Source organism: Sciurus vulgaris (assembly GCF_902686455.1).
Source record: "Sciurus vulgaris genome assembly, chromosome: 9".
Taxonomy (NCBI): Eukaryota; Metazoa; Chordata; class Mammalia; order Rodentia; family Sciuridae; genus Sciurus; species Sciurus vulgaris.
In genome coordinates this window covers 33502499-33529022 of record NC_136469.1, presented here as the reverse complement: position 1 = coordinate 33529022, position 26524 = coordinate 33502499, and positions in this window count along the sequence as shown.

Sequence of the window (26524 nt, the reverse complement as noted above, 5' to 3'; positions counted from 1 at the left end):
GAGGGAGGTGTGTGCTTAGGTGGTTCAAAGCAAAGTAAATGCCAATAAAAATCCAAAGCCTCACTTCATCTACTGAGTCACAATGGGCCACAGTGGCAGATGACAGGATTTTGACATATGAAAGAACTGAAAGTAATTTTCTCTTGACAGTAATATGAAATTCTCTTCCAAGACAGGCTGACAAAGAGTGTGAGGAGAAATAAGAAGTCACAAATTTGAAAATCCCAAGGTCAAAACCCAGCAGAATGTCACTTAATGAAATCATTAAATGACACTTTAACTTTGGTTGATGGAAATGAAATAAATTGACAGCATCTACAATGTGCTTCTCCTCCCAAAGGTTAGAGTAGAAAGACAAGGCAGACAACTCACAGTTTTCCAAGACTTGGAGATAGAGACTTCTCTTTCCAGGACTCACCAGACCAACCTTTCAAAAGACACAGTAATAAAGCTTTTATTGACTTCACATAGAGCTTCACTGTGTGCAATTTAAAAGAATTGGCACTTGGGTTATGGCTCAGTAATAGAACACATTTTTCGCATATGCAAGACCCTGGTTCAAGCACAGCACCCCCACCAAAAAAGAAAAAAAAAAAAAAAAAAAAAAGAATCCTTTGAGCAACAAAAGTATGTAATATTTGACTTTTAAAAAGTCAATGCTTTGCCTCATAATAATTTTCCATGAGATGGAAGCATTCACTTATCTCCTCTCTTGTCCCATATAGATCTTTCAGAAATCACTTTTGATTCTTCTTGCAGAATACATCTAAATTCCAACCACTCTCACCATCCCTGGTGTTATAGTGTTCATGGGAGTCACCAGCATCTCTCCTCTGGAGAGTCACCTCTTAACTTGTCTGCTCCTTTCACCCTTGGTTACCCCTATGCTGCCTTTTCAACAGAGTAAACCCTCTCGTCCTTTTAAAAATCTAAAAATGCATTTTAAAAAAATGCAGGTTAGACAATGATAATCCATGGTCAAACATGAATCCTTTCCCAGGGCCTACAAACTGGCTCCTCTCCACCTCTACCTTCTCCTTGTTCATTCTGCTTTGACCCTCCCAGAGCCTCCTCCAGTCTTGGGCTTTTGCAGTGGCTGTTCTCTCTTCTAGGAATGCTCTTCCCTCTTCCTTCAGCAATGGTATAGGTAAGTCTACAACCTCCAAGTGTCAAGTATCACTTTATAAAAAAAGAGCCCCACACCCCCTTTAGATTGCCCTCAACCTGCTCTATTTATTTCCTGTAGCTCTTATACTACACTATTGGTTATAGTGATTGTTTCTCTTTTTAAGTTCTACAAGGACTGGTGTTTATGTTGTTCACTATTATATGCTGTGTACCTGTAATGGTCTGATACTCTGTTATTACTAAAAAAGAAGTATAATACATGAATTTTAATGGGTAATATAGATGGTCCAATTACTAGCAGGACTGGGGGAAATTAATTTTAGAAGCTTACTTTGGAAGACATAAGAAAATAGGTTGCATCATACTAATATTTGGTTTATTTTTTTTTATTTATTTATATTTTTTGTTACTGAAGATTGGACCCAGTCACATTTAACCACTGAGCTACATCTCCAGTCTTATTATTTTTGATTTTGAAACAGGGTCTCGCTAAGTTGCTGAGGATGGTTTTGAACTTGTGATCCTCCTGCCTCAGGCTCCAGAGTTGCTGGGATTACAGTCATGCACTACTGAACCTGGCTTCATACTGATGTTTTGAATAACTCATTTATACATTTAGTCTAGTGGTTATAAACAACGGCAACCACATTTTTAATGGATTGCACAAATTAGGATGTGATAAAGAAATTTCATGACAGGAAATAATTCATGAAAAATTAAATAATCAGTTTGCTTAAATGTTTTTTAAATTTATATTTTTAATAAAATTAGGATCATAAATAAAATTTGAATAGCAACTGTACTTTGTGAAGTCCATATTCTTGACAGTGCTGTTAGTTAATGCGTTGACACTTTCTCAGGCTCATTATTTACATTTTCTCTAGACCCAAAACAACCAAAAGGTTAGTGTTAGGATTTCTGTTGTACAGACAAGAAAATTCTGGTGAAGTTTGAGGAGAATTTCCCAAACTTTACTCAGTTAATTCAAGACTCATTACTGTGACTTCTTTTCTGATAATGCCAAAGTAGAGTTGATGATTCTGCCTTCTATGCTCAAGTGGCTCCCTGAACATCCCGTAGCAGCAGGACCCTCAATGCTTATGTGGCTTCTTCTTTACAGTTATCTTTCCCTATCCCGGGAGAAGTGTCTTTTTAATTTGCATTTGTTTCAACCTAGTCTAAAGCAGTTCAGACGTACTAGTTAACATTTGGAAATCTACAATCATTTTGCAGATTATTTGTTAATTACGTCTGTCATTTTTGATATTACATGATTTGATTACTTTATTTGCACTTACTAATTTCATACTGAAAAGGAAAAATTATGGTCCCAAGATATGGCAAGCCTAATTAGATGAGGCATGCAAAGGTCAGAGACATCAAAATATGGTTTTCTCTTTGCAGAGCTGGAAATTGAACCCAGAGCCTCAAGCATGAGGTGCATTTCTACCACTGAGATGCACCTCCAACCCTGAATATGGCTTTTTGAAAAATATTGTAGTCAATTTTGACAAGATCTAGGCACAGGAATCCTTTGATTGTTTTGTTAGATTTTTTTTTCAAGTATACTAAGGTTATATCTAAACTATAAACTACACCAAGTTTATATCACTAATATACCAAGAATACTTTGATTTTACAATGATAAAAATGGAGTAAACAAACTACACAAAAAGAATGTTATTTTTTACTGGTTTTAATGAAAGCTATCCCTAGCAAAACATTAGACTGCAAACAGAACAAATGCTTACTTCTTGTGGAAGCTGAAACAATACTGATGTGACTCTCATTGAATGAAACTTAGGGCACATACTGTTAAATGTATGCCTTGCTGAATTTTCACAAACTGAACCCACCTGTATAAATGACATCCAAATAAAGGCACAGATGAACAGAATCCCGGAAACTTCCCTATGTTTCCTTCCAGTTTCCTACCTGCATGTGCTAGATGAAATTTGTGATTCTACATTTTTGTATGATTTTTCTAAGTTTCTGGAAAGGAAACTCTCTTGGAATAATAGTGGAAGCTGCCACTTTTTAAAGAGATAAATAAAAGCTGTTGAGCTGGCGTGTCATAAGTACTTGCTTGAAAGCATGACAACGCCACACTTCTGCCTCAGTTGACTGTGCATTCTAAACAATAGGATTCAAGATGTATAGTTTAAGTCATCAAGCTTTTTAAAATTAAATTTATTTTAACTTGTCCATAACAACATGAAAACTGTACATATTAATGGGGTACCATGTGATATTTCAATACACACGTGTAATATTTAAATCAGGTGTTATGGTTTAAATATAAAGTGTTGCTTATATTGTCTCATGTGTGAGACAACATAAGAACATTCAAAGTTGAAATGATTGTATTGTGGGAGTTGTAACCTAATCAGTGGCTTATTCACTGATATGGATTAACTGGGTGGTAACTGGGCAGGTGGGGTGTGGCTGGAGGAGGTGTGTCACTGGGGGCAGGACTTCAGGATTTCTATTTTGTCCCTGGTGAGTGGAGCTCTCTCTCTCTGCTTCCAGACTGTCATGTCCTAAACTGCTTTCCTCTACCATGCCCTTGTGCCATGATGTTCTGTCTCAAAGTTCTGGTGTCAGCAGACTATGGATTGAATCTCTAAAACTGTGAGACAAAATTCACTTTTTCTCCTCTATGTTGCTCTTGTCAGGACTTTTGGTCACAGTAATGAAAAAGGGTAGACATAGCTATCAACCTCATTTCTTTACAGTAGACACGTTCAAACTCCTTTCCTCCAGGATTTTGAAATGTATAGCAAGCACACTATTGTTACCTATAATCACTTGACTGTGCAATAGCACACTAGAACTTACTTCTTCTAACCACAACTTCATGCCCATGGATCAATATTTCCCCCTCTCGTCTTTTCCCCACTCTTCTCAGCCTCTGGTAACCACCATTCTATGTCACATTTCTCATCTGAATTTCCTGGATTACGGATGCTATTAAAAATGGTTGGAGGGAGAACTTCAGAATTCTTCATTTTATATTCTCATAAACAATGGAATAAATTATTACAGGCATAATTATGATGTTAATCTAAAAAAATAACTCTTTTAGAGGGAAATCTTAGGTCAGGAAAGAATATAATACCAAATATTTACTGATTTCATTTGAGGCCTTAAATAACCTATCAATAGCAATGCTTTAAGTTTATTTTAATGTTTAATTTTCTGACCTTTTACATAATGTCTTAAGTCATACTATTAGTAATCAATTTAAAAATGTTCAAATCAGGTTAGTATTTTGTTCAAGGAAGGACATAGTAGTAGTGTTTGTGACTGTAGTTAGAGTCTCTTAAGGGAAAACTGCACAGGAAAAGATGCTTTGTTGAAACCAATATGCTTAGTGTCATGAAAAAGGAGCTTGCAAGTTGCAACATCTGTTTTGACTTTCACATTGAAAATGCAAATACCCTGATCTGGGAAATTAAGCAGATCCATCCTATTTGCTACCAAAACCTCAGGAGCTTTGTCCTTTGTCTAATCACAAAAAAACATATATGTGTGTGTGTGTATATATATATATATATATATATATGTATATGTATATATATATACACACACACACATACATATATACATATATATACATATACATACATACATACATATACACATATATATACATATTTTTTCTGATATTAAGAATAGAATTCTATAAGGCAGACAAAATGTAAAAATCCATAAAAATTTACACTAAGATTAAACAAATCTTCACCCATTTTTCCTTTCCTCTGCACATGATGTGATTTTTAAAATTTAGTCTTTATCCCATATCTGAAATAGTTTAGATGTAGACAAACAGAAGAAATGTTGTTTTGTTTCAAAATTATTATCAAGTTTAAAGAAAAACATTTATTCGATGATGCATTCTTTCCCAACTGATTTAAAAAGAACTATCCTATAAGGAAATTCTTGTTTATACATTGATCTCTATCTAGGCTTTATAGTCTACTCTTTTTATTTAATTCAATTTTTTATCATTGCCGTACTGCTTTTTCCTTTTTAAATTTTTAATTTTTACAAGGTTTTTTTAATTGCTGACAGTGCATGTCTTCTCGCCTCGTTTACATAATTCTGTACTATGTTGTTAGTAGTAAGGAATCCTTATACCGCTAAGCTTCCATTTATTTCCTGTCAGCTTATGTCCTCTAGTAGCATGCAGTTTATTTCTATATATTATAAATTCCACTTTATTTTCTTATTACTTTTACTTTAAACAACTATTATTTTTAAAGAGATTTGTAAAATACGTGTTATATTTAAACACACATTTGCCATTTCTTCAGCTCTTTATTCATTTGTGTAGATCTAGATTTCCATTGGCTATTGCTTTTCTTTCGGGTAAAGGATTGACTTTAGCAGATCTTGCAAGTCTACTAAATTTGTTCAAATTTTTTTTTAATATCCTAAAGAGTCTTTATTTGGCCTTCAACTTTGAAAGATTGTTTTTACTGTGTACAAAATTTTAAAATTATCTTTTAATAGTCTAAAAACTGTATGCTGGCTTGCATTGTTTCCAACAGAAAGTATTCTGTCATTCTTATCTTTGTTTTGAACTTAGGTGTTTTTGCTTCCCCCATGCTTGAAAGGTTTTTCTCTGCATTTCTGATTTTAAGCATTTGATTATCATGTGATTTAATAAACTTTTCTTCATGACTAAGGTTTGTGACCTGGGTACTTGGTTTTCTTTGAACTCCTTATACCTGAACCATCATAATTTTCATCAAATTATGAAAGTTTTCTGGCATGATTTCTTCAACTACACTTACTTGCTCTCCCCATCTCTTTGGAGATTCCACTTACAAGTGATTTGGACTGCTCTAAATTGTGCCACAGTTCATTTATGCTGTGTGTGTGCATTTTTTTATTTGTTTGTTTGTTTTGTTTTCAGTCCTTTTTCTCTTTGTTTTACTTGATAGTTTCTATTATTTCTATTTTAAGTTCACTAATCTTCTTTCCATGGCATCTCCTCTGATGGTAACCCCCCTACTGTGTTTTTCATTTTAGATGTACTTTTTATCTCTAGAAATTGGGTTTTAGTGTCTTTATATCCTCCAATTATCTGACCATTATGTTCATGTTTTCCATCCCTTCTTTAACATATTCAATACATTGTAATCATCACGTTAATAATATGCTAATTTTTACCCTATGGTTTAATCTATGATTTTATTCCTATTGCTTTATATTTCTCCAGATTATTGATATTATTCAGATTTTTCCATTTCTGCTAATTATTATAAGAAATTTAGCAAATGAAAAATAAGAGTCCAGGTAAATTTCAATTCTGGATAAACAAGTATAGTAAATTGATGTTTGTACTTTCCCCAAATTCATATGTTGATATCTTCATGTTTAATGTAATGGTATCAGAAGATGAGGTCTTTGAGAGGTGCTTATGTCATAAGTGTAGAGCCATCATGAATGATATCAGTGTCTGTTATGGTTTAGATGTGAGACATCCCCCAAAAGCTCATGTGTGAGACAATGCAAGAATATTCAGAGGTAAAACAGATTATGAGACTTTTAACCTAATTTGTGGATTAGTTCACTGGCATGGATTAACTGGGTGTTAACTGTAGTCAGGTAGGGTGTGGCTAGAGGAGGTTGGTCACTGGTGGCATGTATGTGGTGTATATGTGTTGTCACTGGTGGCTCCCTTTTCTTCTTTGCTATCACGCACTGAGCACTTTCCTTCAACTATGCCCTTCCACCATGATCTTCTGGTTCACCTTGGGCCTAGAGTCATAGAGTCAACCCATCATGGATTAATCTCTGAAATTCATCCAATGTAAATTTTTCCTCTGATAAATTGTTCTTGTCAGGTATTTTGGTCACAGGGATGCAAAGCTGACTATAACAATGACCTTATAAGAGACTCTAGATATATTGCTAGCCCTCTTTCTGTTATGTGAAGATATAAAGAGAAGTTGAAAGCCTTCAACCCAGAAGGTAGCCCTAGTCTGAACCCCGCATGTTAGTACCCAGATCTCAGATTGCTAAACTACAAACCTATGAGAGATACATTATTGTTTTTTTGGTCCATAACAGTTTTCTATAGCAGTATGAACAGACTGAGGTAATAATATAGTATTTTAGTTTGGGTATGTTCTATGCAATATCATGGACATGGACACGCACTAAAAATGTATACATTATTTTTCAGAAATTTAAATGTAAGGAAATATTCTGTTACATATCTGGTAATGATCCTGGTAAAAAATTTTTTATATGAGACTGAATTTGACACTGTTTTGTACTGTTTGTATTATTTTAAATATTTTCTGAATTGCAATGACCCTACTCAGAAGCAGTGAGAGCATTTGAGGGGTTTGCTTTCAAGCTTTATTAGGGTGAATCAGGCACAGTTACTAATCTAAGGCTAATTTTATCCCACTTCTGAAAAACATTTATACTTCTGCAATGCCCTGTGGGGTAGGAGCCATTTCCACTATGACTAAAGGGAACGAACTTTCTCCAACTATTCATCACAACTCCACTTGGCTTCTTTTGTTTCCTCATATGCATGAATTGATCAGTCCTCAGTCAAAGGTACAAGGGGACTTGACTTCTCTGTGGATTTCTGGGGCTCATGACTTCCTCTCCAGTATTCCACCACACAAATTCTCACTGCCTGGGACTTCATGAGCTTCAAACCCTTCCTTACTGATGATGTTGGGCTGTTTGAGGGTCCTACTCCTTGTGCTGCAGACTGAAAACTCTCTAGAAGGTGAATTGGGGCACTTAATAGATTTGACTTATTTAATGTCTTTCTTGTGCCACATGTTCTCTAAAATAGTTATTTCATATTTTTGTTCATTTTTTTCTACATGGTTAAAGAAGGAATGTAAATCAAATGTTACCACATCATGGTGAATCTAAGGGTCTGTTTATTAGATTTTGTCATAAATACACTAAATCATAATGTTAGGGAAATTTAATATAAAGTTCGAAGACTTTATAATTAGTAACATGTTAAAAACCTTGGTTTAAGAGCTTTATTATTAGTTAAGTTGAACACTTACCTTCTTATAGATCCCACATATTTCAAATTGATCATTCCAAAGTACTTAATGTTTTTTGTCATTGTTGTTCATTTTTACAGTTAACAAGCTCTTTTAAATTTATATTTCAAATAAGTTATTGCAATATGACTGTGGAAAATCATTGATGTATATATTTTGTTACTTGACAATTTAAAAAAAAACTTCCATTTTCAATAGTTTTTGACTTTTTTAAAAATTGGAAAACAAGTTCTGTCATTGACAATTGTATTAGGTTTTGACTGCTACTCATGCTGCTCCTTGAGTATTTATTATGTGCCAGCAATGGAAATATGCTCAAATTTTTCCTAATTTATTCTCAACATAACTTTATAAACTATTTATGATTATTATTTTAAAGTTAATTGAGGTGTAAAGATTCATCATAAAGCAAATTATAGGCCACTATTAAAACACACTGATTTACCTGAATTATTGGATGTTTTTCTCAGTTTTCCATCACTATTACAAATATCTAAAATGACTGATTTGTTATTTTGAAAGGATTATTTTGTTGCAAGGTTTTGGGAGTTCCCATCCGTGTTCAGATAATCTGATTGCTTTTAGTCCTCTGGTAGGGAGGCAAGATGGCAATTGTGGGAAGAACATGGATGAGAAAAACTACTCACCTCATGGCCCAAAAGCAAACATTAGAGCAAAGAGAAAAGAATGGTTCCCATGATAGCTTTTGAATACATGCCCCAGTGATCTGAAGACTCACCACAGGCCCCATCTTATAAAATTTCCACTACCTCTCTATAGTGCTGAGCTGGGCGTCAAATCTTTAACATGTGGGCCTTGGGGGAACATTTACAATCCAAAAGACAGCTCTGTTTAATTCTGAAGCTATTTATAATTTGTTTTCTTTCTTTTCCATATTTAAATTCTTTGTTTTAGCTTTTCTACTTTATTAGATCCATGTTAAAAATAATGCAAGGTTTTGGTAGAAGGCATTATTATCATCTTGAGTTTAATGAGTATGCCAATAATGATAGTACTAATCATTATCATTATGGTGAAGATAGTGTCACTTCACAATATGACTCCAATCAAAACAAAGAATGGTAGAGTAAAAGGAATAGGATTTGAAACTGAAAATAGCATAGGCTTTTATTCTCGTTTTCATGGCATCTTGGAAAGTAAGGGAGGTGTAATTCTTTACCCATTGACTCTATGCCTGGACTGTGACATGACCTAATCAAAATCCTGTAAAGTGCTTCTATAATGGACTTTATATCTTAGGCCTCTGTCACTTCCATAGAACATACCCTGATAGTATTCTGATTTAAGAAGACTGAGAAATATGTGAAGCAGACCAGACTTACAGATTCCCAGTAAGAGTAGAGCCACCCAGGTCACTGCAGATTGATGTAGAGCTCTGCCCAACAGCCCACAGGTATGTGAGAATAAATGAGTGTCATTTTACACTACAGAGTTTTGAGATGGTTTGTTATACAGGATAGTAGGAATAGCTAATGAATACAAGTATCTTCTTCCAAGATTTTATTCTCATTCTTTGATGAAATAAATATGAACACCTACTCTATCATATAGTGATATAGTGACAAAAGGTTGTAAGTTATCAGTATGAACAAGATAAAAATACCAACTCTCATGAACTTTATATTCTCTGTAAGTGTGAGATTTGTATTGAATGTAAGTCTCAATGTAAAAGAAAACAGAAAAACTCATTAAGAAAATCTTTTTTTGTCAGTATTGTCACTTTTAAGTGGCTGGGGAAGTTTTTAGAATTTAAATATGCACGTAATCATAAGGAAGTATAAGTGCTCAGAGAAAAATGGTTGAAAATATTGGAAATCAATTTTATAAAAAAATTCAAATCTTTTTTTAACTTAAGTAACATTACTTAAGTTAAAGTAACATTACTTTTGATTAGAGAAGAAAATTAATTTAGATAATTCTGTATTATGAAATCTTGTGTAGATGTGTGTTATGGTTTGTATATGAGATATCCTTCAAAATCTCCTATATTGATTCAGGAATGTTTGGAGGTGAAATTATTGGATTGTGTAATCAACACATTTTAGTTTGAACTAGATGGTAATTATAGGTAGGTGGGGTATGGCTAGGAGATGGGTCACTGAGGTCATGTTCTGATAGGATTTATCTTTCCTGTGGCCCCTTCTCATTTTCTCACCCTCTCTGCTTCCTGGATACTATAAGGTGAGCAGCTTTCTTGTATCATGCCCTTTTGCCATGATGTTCTGCCTCATCTTGGGTCCCAAGCAATGGAGTTGACCAATCATGGAATAAATCTCTGAAACCATGAAACAAAGTAAACTTTCCCTCCTCTAATTTGTTCCTGTCAGGTATTTTTGTCACAGTGGAACAAAGCTGATTAAAACAGACATTCAAAGTAAGAAGTGGAATCCTGGCTCTGACTAACCTCACTATGTGGTACGGAAGCCTTTGGAATTGATTTACAGAAGGAATTTGGGAAAATACAGGATGCTCACTGGAGAAGCCTTAGAATGTTGTAAGCGGAGCTTAAAGGCAGATCCTGGTAGGAGCTCAGAAGACTAGAATGTCAAAAGGAATACAGATAGTAAACACTGTTCTTGTGAGGTTTCAAGGGTAACAGGGACTCTGTTGGGACAGACCAATCATGTTACAGTCTCACAAAGAACTTGTCTGTATTTGGCCCATGTCTTGAGCCTATGTGAGGCTGAATTTAAAAATGATGGATTAATATGGCAGAGAAAATTTCAAGCACTGCACCATAATTCAGGAAGTAAGCATAGATTTTGATAACAGCTTTTAGCCAGGTTTATAGTGAGAATCAGGCGCAGAAAGAAAAGAAGGAGAACTTTTAAAACTTGCATTTTGCCCATAAAAGTGCTTGTAAAACTGGGGCCGAGGAAGCTTTGATTGTTAAAGAGTTTGTAGCTACTAAAGGGTTGCTAAGTACTTTATATAGAAAGTATGAAAATGATGGCTTGAGGGCTTCTCAGGAATTTTCAAGACCATATCCACTGCAAGTTCAGAATGTAGAAGGAAAAATTCACTTGAAAAGAGTTCTTGGGGTTCCCTGTTTACGCAGGGTTACCTAGAAAGTTGATTCATTGTACATAGCTGCCCAAGCACTCAGAGGGTACTGCAATGTGATTTAAGTGGGTGAGCTACTAGAAAATCTGGTACTAGACCTTAGCATCATCCATGTGGTGCTGGTTCTGCAGGAAAGCAGTATGCTAGAGTTAAGGGGTCATGGAGGTTTCTGCCAAGATTTCAAAGGCCTTCTAGATCCAGCAAAGCATAGCAGGTTTGAAATTTCTGTGGGCTGCCCCTAAGAAGGTGTTGCTGGAAGTTGTGAAGGTAAAGCCAAAGTTGAAACGGAAACACCAGGAATTCAGATATCAGTAAACATGAACTGTCTCCCAAGAAAAGCTGGTGTCTGCAGACAGTCTGGCTAAAAGAGAGTCCACGTGCAGTGTGACAGGAAAGGCCAAAAGGGCAGGACTGCTCAAATCCTTTGGGCAGCACATTCCTCCACAATGTGTCCTGAATGTTGTACTCAGAGTTATAAAACCTGTTTGCTGTGCTGGATTTCAGTATTTTTTTGATTGTATCCCTTCTTCATATGTTCCTATATTCAGTCTGTGCCCTTGTATATTGGATGTATGTAATGCTTTTGATTTTTATAGGGGTACCTAGCTAAGATTTTGCCTTGAGTCTCAGATGATACTTTGGTCTTAGACTATTTGGCAATATTGAAACCATTAAGACTACGAGATTCTTGGAGGTGAACTAAATGCATTTTTGCATTGTGAGATGGACATAAGATTTTGGTGGCTATCGGCAAATGCTATGGGTTGGACATGAGGTGTTCCCCAAATTCTTTGTTAAGGCAGGAATGTTTAGAGGTGAATAATTAGATTGTGTAACATAATTAGTCCATTCTAGTTTAAATAAACCAACTGTGTGGTAACAGTAGGTATGTGGGATGTTACTGAAGAAGGCAAGTCACTTGAGGTGCTCCCTGGAAGGTTTAATCTTCCCTGTGACCTCCTTCTCATTTTTTCTCTCTGCTATCTGACTGGCATGTAGTGACAAACTTCCCTCTTCCATGTCCTTCTGCTATGATGTTCTGCCTCAACTTGGACACAGAGCATTGGAGTCATCCCACCATGGACTAAATCTCTGAACTGTGAGAAAAAATATAACATTCTTGTCAAGTATTTTGGTTAGAGCAGCACAAAGCAGATGAACACGATGTGTACAAATCAATACAAATATACATGTAATATATGTAAAATATATGTACATAAATGCATATAGCATGTAATACACCATTTCAAAAAATAAAATAAGAAAATATATACTGAGGAAAATATTGAAAAAAATGTTCTCAGTAATAAAAATGAGCAATCTTTCATAATGCCTGTTTCCCAAAATTATCTTATAAGATCATTTTCTCAGTCCTACAATATGTTTTCATTAAAATTACACTTGAAATGATGTGCTTGCCAAATTAGCAGTTAGATATAATCAAAGAAAGCTGCTTCTCTCTCTCTCTCTCTCTCTCTCTTTTTTTTGTAATATGAATCTAGAACCCTATAGATTTGCTGCCCTATAGATTGTTAATATTCCTAATTTCATCAAGACATCACTTCATCAAAGCCCTATTTAGACATGAGGGACAAATCTCACCATTCACCTTGTATGAAATATAAGACAATACCTTTTATTATTTATAATTAAGCCTCACCAAATGATAGTACCTGCAGATGATACTTTTTGTGACCTGGTACCACAATCCTATTGCCCACAGCCCAAAAAAATGTGGGTTCCTTTTTCAAAAAGTTAAATAAAAAGTGTTTCCCTTTCTTCTGTGCTCCACAGGTATCACAGGACCTTTTATTGTGGATTCCATTTTCTATTTAATGCTATGCTTGCTTGGTCATCATATAAGTGCAATGCTATAGTCAACAGATCAGTGCAGACTATTATAGTCTCTTGGGTCTGCCTTATAACTGATCCTAAATTTCCCTGTACTTGAGCTCAGGCTCTACTGGAAGTGGAAGGAAGCAGCATTTTCTGGGGGGCCGCTCTCCAAAATCTAAGGGAAACTGAAAGTCAGCAGTAGAGCATGTGAGTAGGAGGTAGAACTCTCTGTGAGTAGAGTTTTTAAGCCCTTGCCAAATGCTTCCTTATCCCATAAACCATCACTTACAAAGCACAAGTACAAAGAACTAGTAAGAATTTTGAGAATGAGACAAAAAGATCCTAAGCCCCAAGAAGGAACCACTTCTTCTCAAGGGACACTATGTGAGATCTTTGATTATCAGACCTATGAGGTGGGCTTTGTGCTCATGGATAATGACAAACAAGAAGCTGATGTCATGGCCCTAGTTCTAGACACTGGTGATCAGCCCTATAGCTTGGTCAAGCACTCTAATAGTTATTTTTCACCCATAGCTGCTCAAAATAATAACATTGTCACACTCACCCCAGGCTTGGACCATGTACCTCTGGGTTTTGTCTACCGATAGAAGAGATCAGAACTCTGTGTCCCAAATACCCTTTCCTCATGCTGAGTTGATCCTCCATCACAGAACAAAATAAAATTCAATGGCCAGATAGTTTTCATGTCATCCTTTCTGCTTCAGAGTAAATGTGCCTACAATTTCTAGACTTGCAGAAACACATCCCCTCTCTACTACTGTCTTGAGTATAACATGGAGTGAATATTATCTCCTTTTCCAAAAAGTTCACCCCAGATGATATCAAATATCTTAATCAGTGTTCTATAGAGGACTAGATACAGCAGGACATATACATGTATGATTATAAAAGGGAATTTATTAGATTAGTTTACATAATCAGAAAATGGATAATCCCATAACGACCATCTATATGCAGGAGTGTTGGAGGAACCAATAGTTGCTCAGTCCAAGAACTGGAGAAGCTGGAGCCTCACAATAAGAAGGACCCATAATGCAACTCAGTCTGAGGCATGGAAACTTCCTGAAAAATCACTGGTCATATTCTATGTTTGAATAGTGAAGAAGCTAAAGTCTTATGTCCTTGGGCAATGGCAGCATCAATGAAAGCATTAACTCAAGAAGAATGGAGTTTTCATCTGTCACAGTTTTCTCATCCCATTTTTCGCTCCTTCCAGACCCTCAGCCTATTAGATGGTGCACCCACATTCAGGGTGTGTCTCCTCCTCAGTTTGCTGTCCATGCTAATCATTTCTTGTAACACCCTCATGGATTATACCCAAAGGTCTCTTAATCCTAGCCATCTCTCAATTCAATCAAATTGATAATCCAGATTAATCACCACAAACACCCCTTGTTGTGGGAAGCCATCCTTATCTAGCAGTATAAGATGGTTCCATGTCTAGTTCCCCTAAGAGAATGGCTCCCTTAATTCCACCCTATCCTGTCCATCACAGAAGAAGCTCCTCCTAGTCTTTGCCCCCTTTACCTGTGTGTCTAAAAATAAAAGAGAGTTGGGCTACTCCATGTTGTTAGAGGCCAGAGCTAGTATGGCCAGACATGTCAGGCTCCCCCCCCCCCATTGAAAAGGAGTATTGGCTTTTCTGTGTTTATTGATTAGATAAGTTTATGGGTAATTGGTTGATAAACAGCCAACGTCATCCTCTAGCAGTTAACCCTTTTCTCATCCATGCATGACACGGCTGAGAGAACCCCACATTTGGTGCCTGAACAATGACTGTTTGAGAGGATTTTAGAAGAAAAAATAAAGGTAAGGTGTTGGCCCCTTTCCCACGGGAAGCACATGCATGTGAATAAGTTTAGTAGCGTAATAAACACATGAAAACCACACCAGACATGGGAAATCACATAAGGGAGTTTATTAAGCAAACAGAGTGTCTCTCTATAGGGTAAGAGAAAAAATGAGAGGAAAAGAGAAAGGGCGCACGCTAGAGAGAGTGGAAAAGCAAGGAGGAGAGAGAAATAAAGTGAGTAGGAGAGAGAAAGCAAGAGAAAAGATGGTGGGGCACTATCCCTAAGCAGTTGAATTCCACAGGGCTAACAGGGGACCAATAATGGAGAAGGATATTTGCAAGCCGACTGATGAACCAATAACTAGCTAGGATGTTCACAGACTGACAAGTAGTTGGGAGACAGGGGAAATGGCTGCAGCAGAAAGGGTGGGGAGAACAGCTTTCAGACTGACAAGCTAGGTTGTGATGTAATGGAAAGGGCAGGGGAGCAGCTTTGTATTACAAGTAGTAAGAAAGAAAAGGGAATTTAATTGTGTGACATTAATCCTGGGGAATTCACTCTCCACAGAGAAAAAAATAAAAATAAATTTATTCAGCTATGTTCAATACTTAGCCAGAGTGAAAATTCAGTGGAAAGAATGCAACTCCTACAGTTCTTGAAATGTAAATGGAGACCTGATCACTTTAAATACTGCAGTGCACACTATCAGGCAGGTCTGCCTGACTCTGTGTGATCTGTATGAAACTGAGAACTAATTGACTGAGATAGGTCAAAAGTTTAGAATCCTGGGAAGAAAATATCCTAATCAGGAATTCAGAGAAAATCTCTAACTTAAGAAGGGGAAACAGCAGAAAGGAGAATATGCTCCTACAGAACATGGCTGCTCCCTGCTCAGGCAAAGCCTCTAAGGGCCAGGCCACCAAGATGAGAAGAGAAAGCACAGGGATTGGAAGCACAATGGCAGGCTATGGGAATTTTAAAAACTGTGCCTAGGAGCACAGTTGAAAACGTAGAGAGAATTTGGACTGTAATAGAAATTTGCTTTTATTTGGACCAAGACGTTTTATGAACTTTGGGAGATTTAATCACAGGATTTAGACATGCTATTATTTAAATCTAAGAGTCAGAAATATTCACCCTCCAGGACCTCTTTGTCTTCTGGGAACATATTAAAAAAGTTTTTAGTAGTTAAGCAGTTACCCATGGACAAAGAGATAAGGAAGGGTAGGGGCAAAATCTCTATTCAGAAGATTGGAGAGTATTCAAAGTCAAAGGAGGATGAGTGAGCACAGGACTTCTGTAATTTGCATTTGAACTGTTCTGTTCTAGTTGAAGCCAGAATTGAGGACAGACAGTTTGTGTAGAACAGAGAATCTGGTCAAATCGAGGAATGGAGGCCATTAGAGCCTGGGGAGTTGGAGATTTTCCCTGGGAGATTGGAATGTCAGTGTTTCCAGAACCCTTTTGATCACCAAGGTTACCTCCATAACTACCCCTCCCAAAATGCTGCAGGCAGTGAATTGCTAGTTAATCTCCCCTGGATCCCTACCTGAATCTCCATTTGGCCCTTTCCACTGTCATCTGCTTCTCATCTTTTTTGCCATGTCACTGGCAACTACTGGATCTAGTCACATATGCAGGAAGGAGAAAGATAAGGGGGAAGAGAACAGAACAAAGGAGACCCTAATCTATGGAAGATGTAGGTACTCTCACTTCTTGGTATTCTAGCTCATTCAGTCAGCCCCCAAATTTTAGAAGAAATCACAAAATTGGCATATGGTCTTGATCAATTCTTAGATGCTCTCCTCTCTCTCTCTCTTAGCTTGCATATTCCATTTTTTTTAATAATAGAAATCAAGAGGAAAAGAAAAGGAACATAAAGACAAGAAAAAGTGCTTATTACAGATTATTCAAAACCTCAAACAACATAAATTTTTAATATCTTGCAACAGCCCATGCAATTCATACATTTTAGGAGTTCGAAAGTCAACTGCCTAGTCCAAAATCTTAGAATAATTAATAAGGCAGTAATTTCTCTCTATCCTGTTGTTCTTAATCCATGTACTCTGTTATCTGAAATTCAATCTGCTGCTTGATTTACTATGTTAGATTTAAAAAACACCTTTTCCTGTGTACCCTAGACTCTCAAGCACAATATCTATTTGCCTTTGAGGAACCAGATAGTGGAACTCAACTAACCTGGATAGTGTTGCCTCAAGGATTTGAAGATATCCCTCACCTGTTTGGACAAACCTTAGCTAAAGACTTAACAAAATCCAGAGATAAAACATCTATAATTGTTCTCCAATATGTAGATGACATAATTTTTGTACTACCACACAGCAGAAATATCAAGACCATTACAGAGTTCCTAAACTTCTTAGCTGATTGGGATTATAAGATCTCAAAGAAAAAAAATTATGCCAACCGCATGTTTAATACTTAGGATTGCAACTGTCTTCAGGAAGCCACAAGCTAGTGCAGGAAAAATAAATCACCATGGGACAATATGCTCTGCCCCAGACCTATGACTACTCAAAGGTTTCCTAGGGATAACTGGATATGGCAGGCCTTGGATTCCTGGGAATAGGGAATTACCTAAGCCTCTTTACAGCCTCCTTTAAAAACTTTACACCAAGAAACAACTGCCCTGATGTGAGAACCAAATCATACTAAGGGTTTTTAAAATATAAAAAAGGTGCCCTACTTCAAGCCCCTGTACTCAGCTTACATATGGAACAAGATTTAACCTGTTTGTTACTGGGAGGAAAATAACCCTAAAAATATTCACCGAAAACTACTGAATAGGCAACCATGAATGAACCAGGTCAATAGCCAATGGCATATCTCAGTAAGGAGCTTAGTGTAGGAGCTTCATTCTCAAAAGTAATGAAAAATAAGGTCTCATAATTTTCTTTGACATCCAAACTTGTCCTGAAAATAAGAAATGGTTAAAATGCCTTCAGCAGCAAGTTTTGCTGGAACCAGTAATCTCTCTCTTAACTTCTTACAGATCTCAGTGAAGGTTTAGATTGAAATGTAAAGGGAAGAAGACTGCAGGCTCAGTAGGAGACCAGACTCAAATCCAAGGAAAAAAGAGGGAAAAAGTCTCTTACCTGAACTCCAACTAATCTTATCTAAAAAGTAAATTGTGTGTTGCTTTACTAAAATAATTAATGGCCATGTCATTTTTCCAGGACTCTTCTTTTTTTTTCCTTAAATTCTATATTTTTTGAGCTCATGACTTTTTTTGATCACTCCTATTTTTTATTCAACTAGAGTTTTTGAACATCTGTTACATTGCAATGGAGATTTACCTATAAAAAACTATAAGGTCTCTGCTTTTGTATTATGTGTATGTAGTATTGTCTGCATATATATGTGTGTCCACATATCATGTATGTGATATCAAATTGATATATAATGAGCACTCATGAATTAAAATTAAAAAATGGATCAAGATACCTTTAATTCATGTGATTTTAAAAGGTTCGATTTAAATTGGGTAAACAAATGAAAGTAAAATGTCTTTAGAATTACTTACCACAGGGTGAGACTTCCCCACTGGGGAGTTAGGGCCAGAGACCAAGGTCCACACCAGTTGGGCCCCAGCCTGCAGTCTAGTGCCCCTGTGATTGACCGTCAGTCAATGCATGGAGGCACCTCTGCCCACTAGCAGAGGATATACCACACCTGGAGGCCACCATTCCTAGAGGGGCAGCATCATTTTGGGGTCACTGCATTATCAAGTTCCTCCAAAATTTCAGGCTACTGAAGAGTAGGAGGTGAGTTATTGGAAACCTGCACAGACACTGTAAGTCTATAGGGGGGAAACTGCAATATGAGAAAACAAGGGAAGAAAGTGTCCCAAACAAACCTAGATGTTACATCAATAAAATCCAATGACAGCATGGCAGAAAAATGTCTGAAAGGGGTTCAGAATGTGCATAATAAAAATGATCAGAGAAGCAAAGATGAGATAAGAGAGCAAATGCAGGCATTGAATGATGGCACCAATCAACAGTTAAAAGGGCAAATGCAGAAAGCAAAGGATCATTTCAATAAAGAGACAGAGATTCTGAAAACAAACAAACAAATTCTTGAAATGAAGGAAACAATAAACTAAATTAAAAACTCCATAGAAAGCATAACCAATAGGATAGAACACCTGGAAGACAGAACCTCAGGCACTGAAGACAAAGTATTTAATCTTGAAAAAAAGTTGATCAAGCAGAGAAGATGGTAAGAAATCATGAACAGAATCTACAGAATTATGGGATATCATGAAAAGACCAAATTTAAGAATTATTGGGATTGGGGAAGGTTTAGAGAAACAAACCAAAGGAATAAAAATCTATTCAATGAAATAATATCAGAAAATTTCCCAAATCTGAATAATGAAATGGAAAATCAAGTACAAGAGGCTCATAGGACATCAAATGTACAAAATTACCACAGACCCACACCAAGCCACATTAAAATGAAAATACCTAACATACAAAATAAGGATAGAATTTTAAAGACTGTGAGAGAAAAAAATCAAATTACATTCAGGGGAAAACCAATACAGATATCAGCAGACTTCTCAACCCAGACCCTAAAAGCTAGAAGGGCCTGGAACAACATTTTTCAAGCTCTGAAAGAAAATGGATACCAAACAAGAATCTTATACCCAGCAAAACTTACCTTCAGATTTGACGATGAAATAAAATCCTTCCATGATAAACAAAATCTAAAAGAATTTAAAAATAGAAAGCTGGCACTACAGAACATTCTCAGCAAAATATTCCATGAGGAAGAAATTAAAAACAATGATGTAAATCAGCAAAGGGAGGAACTACCCTAAAGAAAAAGCCAAATAAGGAGAAACCAAGTCAAATTAAAAAACAAAAATAAGCCAAAATGACAAGTAATACAAATCATATCTCAATAATAACCCTGAATGTTAATGACCTGAACTCATCTATCAAAACACACATATTGGCAGATTGGATTAAAAAGAAAGACCCAACAATATGCTGCCTTCAAGAGACTCATCTCATAGAAAAAGATACCCACAGACAAAAGGTGAAAGGGTGGGAAAAAAACATACCATGCACATGGACTCAGTAAAAAAGTAGGGATATACATCCTCATATCAGATAAAGTGAACTTCAAACCAAAGTTAGAAAGGATAAAGAAGGACATTTCATACTGCTTAAGGGACGCATAAATCAGCAGGACAAAATAATCATAAATATTTATGCCCCAAACAATGGCTCATCTATGTATGTCAAACAAATCCTTCTCAATTCCAGGAACCAAATAGACCACAACACAATAACACTAAGTGATTTTAACACACTTCTCTCACCACTGGACAGATCTTCCAAACAAATTGAACAAAAAAACCATAGATCTCAATAACACATTAGATAATTTAGACTTAACAAATATATATAGAATATTCCATCCATCAATGAGCAAATACACTTTCTTCTCAGCAGCACATGGACCCTTCTCTAAAATAGACCATATGTATGCCACAAAGCTACTCTTAGCAAATACAAAAAAAAAAAAAAAAAGAAATAGAGATAATACCTTGTATTCTATCAGATCATTATGGAATGAAATTAGATCTCAATGACAAAATAAAAAACAGAAACTAATCCAACACCTAGAGATTAAATAATATGCTATTGAGTGATGCATGGATAATAAAAGACATAAAGGGACAAAAAAAAAATTCTTAGAGGTAAATGAAAACAAAGATACAACATATCAAAATTTCTGGGACACTGTGAAAGCAGTACTAATAGGAAATTTCATTCCATGGAGTGCATTCAATAAAAGAGGAAAAAGTCAACAAATAAACAACCTAACACTATAGCTCAAAAGCCTAGAAAAGAAGAACAGATCAACACCAAAAGTAGCAGAAGACAGGAAATTGTCAAAATCAGAGGTGAAATCAATGAAACTGAAACAAAACAAACATTGGAAAAAATCAACAAAATAAAAAGTTGGTTCTTTGAAAAAATAAACAAAATTGATAAACTCTTAGCAACACTAACAAAGAGAAGGGAGAGAAAACTCAAATTACTAAAATTTGGTGAAAAAGTAAATATCACAACAGATACTATTAAGACACAAAACATAATTAGAAGTTATTTTGAAAATCTATACTCCAACAAAATAGAAAATCTAGAAGACATCAACAGGTTTCTAGAGACATATGATAAACCCAAACCGAATCAGGAAGACATACACAATTTAAATAGATCAATTTCAAGCAATGAAATAGAAGAAATCGTCAAAAGCCTACCAACAAAAAAAGTCTGGAAACAGATGGATTCTCACCTGAGTTTTACAAGACCTTCAAGGAAGAGCTTACTCCAATACTCCTCAAAGTATTCCATGAAATAGAAGAGGAGGGAACCCTCCCAAACTCATTCTATGAAGCTAATATCACCCTGATACCAAAACCAGAGAGACACATTGAGGAAAGAAAATTTTGACCGATATCACCAATGAACAGAGATGCAAAAATTCTTAACAAAATTTTAGCAAACTGCATACAAAAACATATTAAAAAGTAGTGCACCACGATCAAGTGGGTTTTATCCCAGGAATGCAAGGGTGGTTCAACATCCATAAATCAATAAATGTAATTCACCATATCAACAGACTTAAAGTTAAGAATTACATGATTATTTCAATAGATGCAGAAAAGGCATTTGATAAAATGCAGCACTGCTTAATGCTCAAAGCACTAGAAAAAATAGGAATAGCAGGAACATTCCTGTACATTGTAAAGACTATCTATGGTAAGCTAATGGCCAATATCATTCTAAATGGAGAAAAATAGGAAGAATTCCCCCTAAAAACTAGAACAAGGCAGGGATGCCCTCTTTCACCACTTTTATTCAACATGGTCCTTGAAACTATAGCCAGAGCAATTAGACAGACCCAAGAAATTAAAGGGATATGAATAGGAAAAGAAAAACTCAAGTTGTCCCTATTTGCTAAAGATATGATTCTATATTCAGAGGAGCTAAAAAATTCCACCAGAAAACTTCTAGAACTAATAAATGACTTCAGGAAAGTAGCAGGATATAAAACCAATGCTCATAAATCTAATGCATTTTTATTCATAAGTAATGAATCCTTTGAAAGAGAATTTAGGAAAACTATCTCATTCACAAAAGCCTCAAAATAAAATAAAATACTTGGGAATCAATCTAACAAAAGAGGTGAAAGACCTCTACAATGAGAGCTACAGAACACTAAAGAAAGAAATTAAAGAAAACCTTAGAAGATGGAAAGTTCTCCCATGTTCTTGGATAGGCACAATTAATATTGTCAAAATGGTCATACTACCAAAAGTGCTATACAGATTCAATGCAACTCCAATTAAAATCCCAATGACATACCTCAAAGAAATAGAGCAAGCAATCATGAAATTCATTTGGAAGAAGAAGAGACTGAGAATAGCTAAAGCAATCCTTAGCAGGAAGAGTGAACAGGGGGTATCACAATATCAGACCTTCAACTATACTACAAAGCAATAGTAATAAAAACAGCATGGTATTGACAATAAAATAGATCAATGGTACAGAATAGAGAACACAGAGAAAAACCCAAATAAATACAGTTTTTCTCATACTAGACAAAGGTGCCAAAAACTTACAATGGATAAATGATAGCTTCTTCAACAAATGATGCTGGGAAAACTGGAAATCCATATGCAGCAGAATGACACTAAACCCCTATCTCTCACCCTACACAAAAATCAACTCACAATGGATAAAGGACCTTGGAATCAGACCTGAGACCTTGCACCTTAGAGAAGAAAAAGTAGGTCCAAATCTTTATCATGTTGACTTAGGATCAGACTTCCTTAACAGGACTCCTGAAGCACAAGAAATAAAAGCAGGAACCAATAATTGGGATAGATTCAAACTAAAGTGTGTTTTCTCAGCAAAGGAAATTATCAGCAATGTGAAGAGAGAGCCTACAGAGTAGGAGAAAATCTTTGCCACACATACTTCAGATAGAGCATTAATCTCCAGAATCTAGAGAGAACTCAAAAAGCTCTACACCAAGAATACAAATAACCCAATCAACAAATGGGCTAAGGAAATGAACAGACACTTCACAGAAGAAGATGTACAAGCAATCAACAGATATATGAAAAAATGTTCAACATCTCTAGTAATAAGAGATCAAAACTATCCAAAGATTCCATCTCACCCCAATTAGAATGGTGATTATCAAAAATACAAGCAACAATATGTGTTGGCAAGGATGCGAGGGGAAAGGTACACTCGTACACTGCTGGTAGGGTTGCAAATTAGTGCAGTCACTCTGGAAAGCAGTGTGGAGATTCCTCAGAAAACTTGGAACGGAACCATCATTTGATCTAGCTATCCCACTCCTTGGCCTATACCCAAAGGACTTAAAATCAGCATACTACAGAGATACAGCCACATCAATATTCATAGCTGCTCAATTCACAATAGCTAGATTGTGGAACCAACCTAGATGCTCTTCAATTGATGAATGGATAAAGAAATTGTGGTATATATACACAATGGAATATTACTCAGCCATAAAGAATAATAAAATTATGGCATTTGCAGGCAAATGGATGAAACTGGAGAATATCATGCTAAGTGAGATAAGTTAATCCCAAAAAACCAAAGGCCAAATGCTCTGTCTGATCAGTGGGTGATGATACATAATGGGGGGTGGGAGGGAGGCAAGAATAGAGGAAGGATGGATTGTATAGAAAAAAAATAGTGGTGGGAGGGGTGGGGGAAGAAAAAATAACAGAATGAGACAAACATCATTACCCTATATACATGTATGATTACAGAAATGATATGATCCTACTTCATGTACAACCAGAGAAACAAGTCATACCCCATTTGTTTACAATGAATCAAAATAAATAAATTATTTTAAAAAATTACTTAACACAAAAGTCTCTAGGTGGTCAAACTAACAAAATGTTACTCTCTATATAATGTCTAATATCAATTTTTCATTGGAATTTTTCTTCAACAGGAAAGAGATGGCAAATAGTGTTCAAATATATATCCTGGTTTTTACTGTAAAAATAAGCAACTTAGATTTTACATGTGTAGAATTACTCAAATGTGTTTGTTAGAGACTTCTGATTAATTTACTGAAGTTAAAATGCTAACTGTTAAATAGCATTGAGTACTCTTAACTCCTTAAATTGCATGGGGTAACACACTTAAACATTTTTGGTGTTTTCATAGATTGGTAAATAAAAAGAGTTTAAAATTGGTTTGTGTCACCACTAAAAACAGTACTACTAAGAGTTAAGTCCTAACAGTACAAATCTACATACACAGGGATCCATAAGTTTCAACTTAGTTTCAATTAGAGTACTGTAAATAACATAAAATATTTAATCTTATTAAAATGTTGTGATTTATCTATATTCAAAAAATTTTTAAGAGTTGTTTCAGAATGTGAACAAAGAAGGAGTCAACAGATGGAAAAGAGAAAAATAGAAGGTTCTATGTGTGGAAATATATTTCGTAGAAGGAAAAAGTATTTCTGGGTAGGAAAGTCTTTGTGTGATGAAATACATAAGGGTATAAGTAGGTGCTAAGAAAGTCTGTGTGTAAATAAAGGGTAAATTTCAACAAGTTTTTGTGTAAGTAGGTTGGTTATGTGTATGTGAGACAAAGAGTTAAAGTTATTTAAGGTTTTTCCTAAGGTCAAATACTAATGTACTGATATAAACCAAAGTTTAATCCATATGTTAAAATGACATGGATTTCTTTAAAACACAAATTTACATTTAACAATGTGTCTGTTTAGTTTTATTCTTTAGAACAATTAGTCTTAAAAACATGGTTAAACAACAACAGTTAGAGTATTGTACTGCATTACGGGGTTTAAATTTTTCTTTAAAAACTAAACTTGGTTAATATAAAAATATCAATGTAATTGTAGAGTGGTCACTCTTCTTTATATATTAAATATGTTCATATCTTCCAGGTATACAAATCTTTAAAGCAGAAAATTTATCAAGCTGCTGTTCTCCAAACTAAACTTGTCTGTATTGGTAACTTTAAAATTATAAGAATAGTGAATTTTATTGGGAATTTATTTATATTATTTAATGTTCTATAACAGGACCTGTTCTCAATAGGATATATGTAAAATTTCATCTTATCTACAATGGGATAAAAATGTAAATGTATTTCTAAAAGTTAGTGAGAGCCTGATTTGGTTAAAGATTAATATCATGAAAGATGAAAGCATTTTGTCACTTTGCTACACAGAAGGAAAGTTAAAAGCTCTCTCAACCTCTCCTTGATTCATATTTTAGATGTAATGTCATATTGTGTTGACTGATGTTCATGTAGACTCAAGAAACAATGTATGTAAACTTTGTAAAATGATGTTTAAAGAGGAGGCAGGGATCAGATTCAGAACTAGAACACTTAGGATTTGTGAAGAACCCCACCTTACCTGAAGTAAGGCTCTTCCTCCCATCTTACTGCATGTTAGAATGGCTCCAAAATAAACCAGACTTCACCTCATTTAAAGTTATATTCAAAACATTGTTTTTTGTTGTAAAATTACTGTGACCTCAAACAGGGGATATAACATAAAGCTCAATCAAAATTCAAGATAGCTATTACACAAACTAAATATATTTTTGCTGTTGTTAATTCCGTTTTGTATTTTTCTTGTAAACTCTTAAACTGTTGCCTGAATAGTGTTTTGCAGAAGTACGACTTCAAGAACAAACAACCTAAATTATTTTGAGATAATAAGTCATCACCTATAGGACAGATAAGATAATATAGACCCGAACTAAATAAAAGTGGTAAATAACTATAAAGTTATAGACATTGAAGTTAAAACCCAGTACTCTAACTTTAACTCTGACTGGTGACACTGGTTTGCTGGATATTTAAGATCAAACTTCGAGATCAAGACTAAATTAAAGGGGCCAAGGAAACCAGTATTTGGCTCTTGCCCACAGAATCAGCCTGAATCCAGGGAACAAGAGAACTTCTTTAAGGATCTTTGCAACTCTGGGCCACATAACCTTCCAATCAGAGAGATTGATAAGCCCACTAGAGGAAGAAAAGCCAATCAGTGCACCTACTGTAGAAGAGAGTCATTGGAAAAGGGGGACATACCTGATGCTTCCAAGGGAAGCCACCTCATCAAGGAGAACCCACCTAGTGAATGGCACTAAAAGAGCAAAGAAGCTCCTCTCAAATTTCCCATGAGTGGCCCCTGTGGGAACTCAACTGACTGTTAAGAGAGAGCAACAGGTCAATTTGACCAGTTTGGTCTTAAATACCTAGCAAAACAGTTAAAACCAAAACAGCCATTCTTAGGCATTTAAAAAAGAAACAAGAGTTAAATGTAACTTAAGAGGTACACTTGTGTTAGACCCCTAGAATAAGTAAAGACTGAAGGCTACAAAAGAGAGAATACTCAGCATGTTATTTCTCATTATCTAGCTGCTTTTATAGTATCACGCTGTCCATTGAAGATCAAAAGTGATAATGCTCTGGCTTATAGTAGTTCTTCTATTCAAGTTTTGCCACCAATTTCATATTGAACACA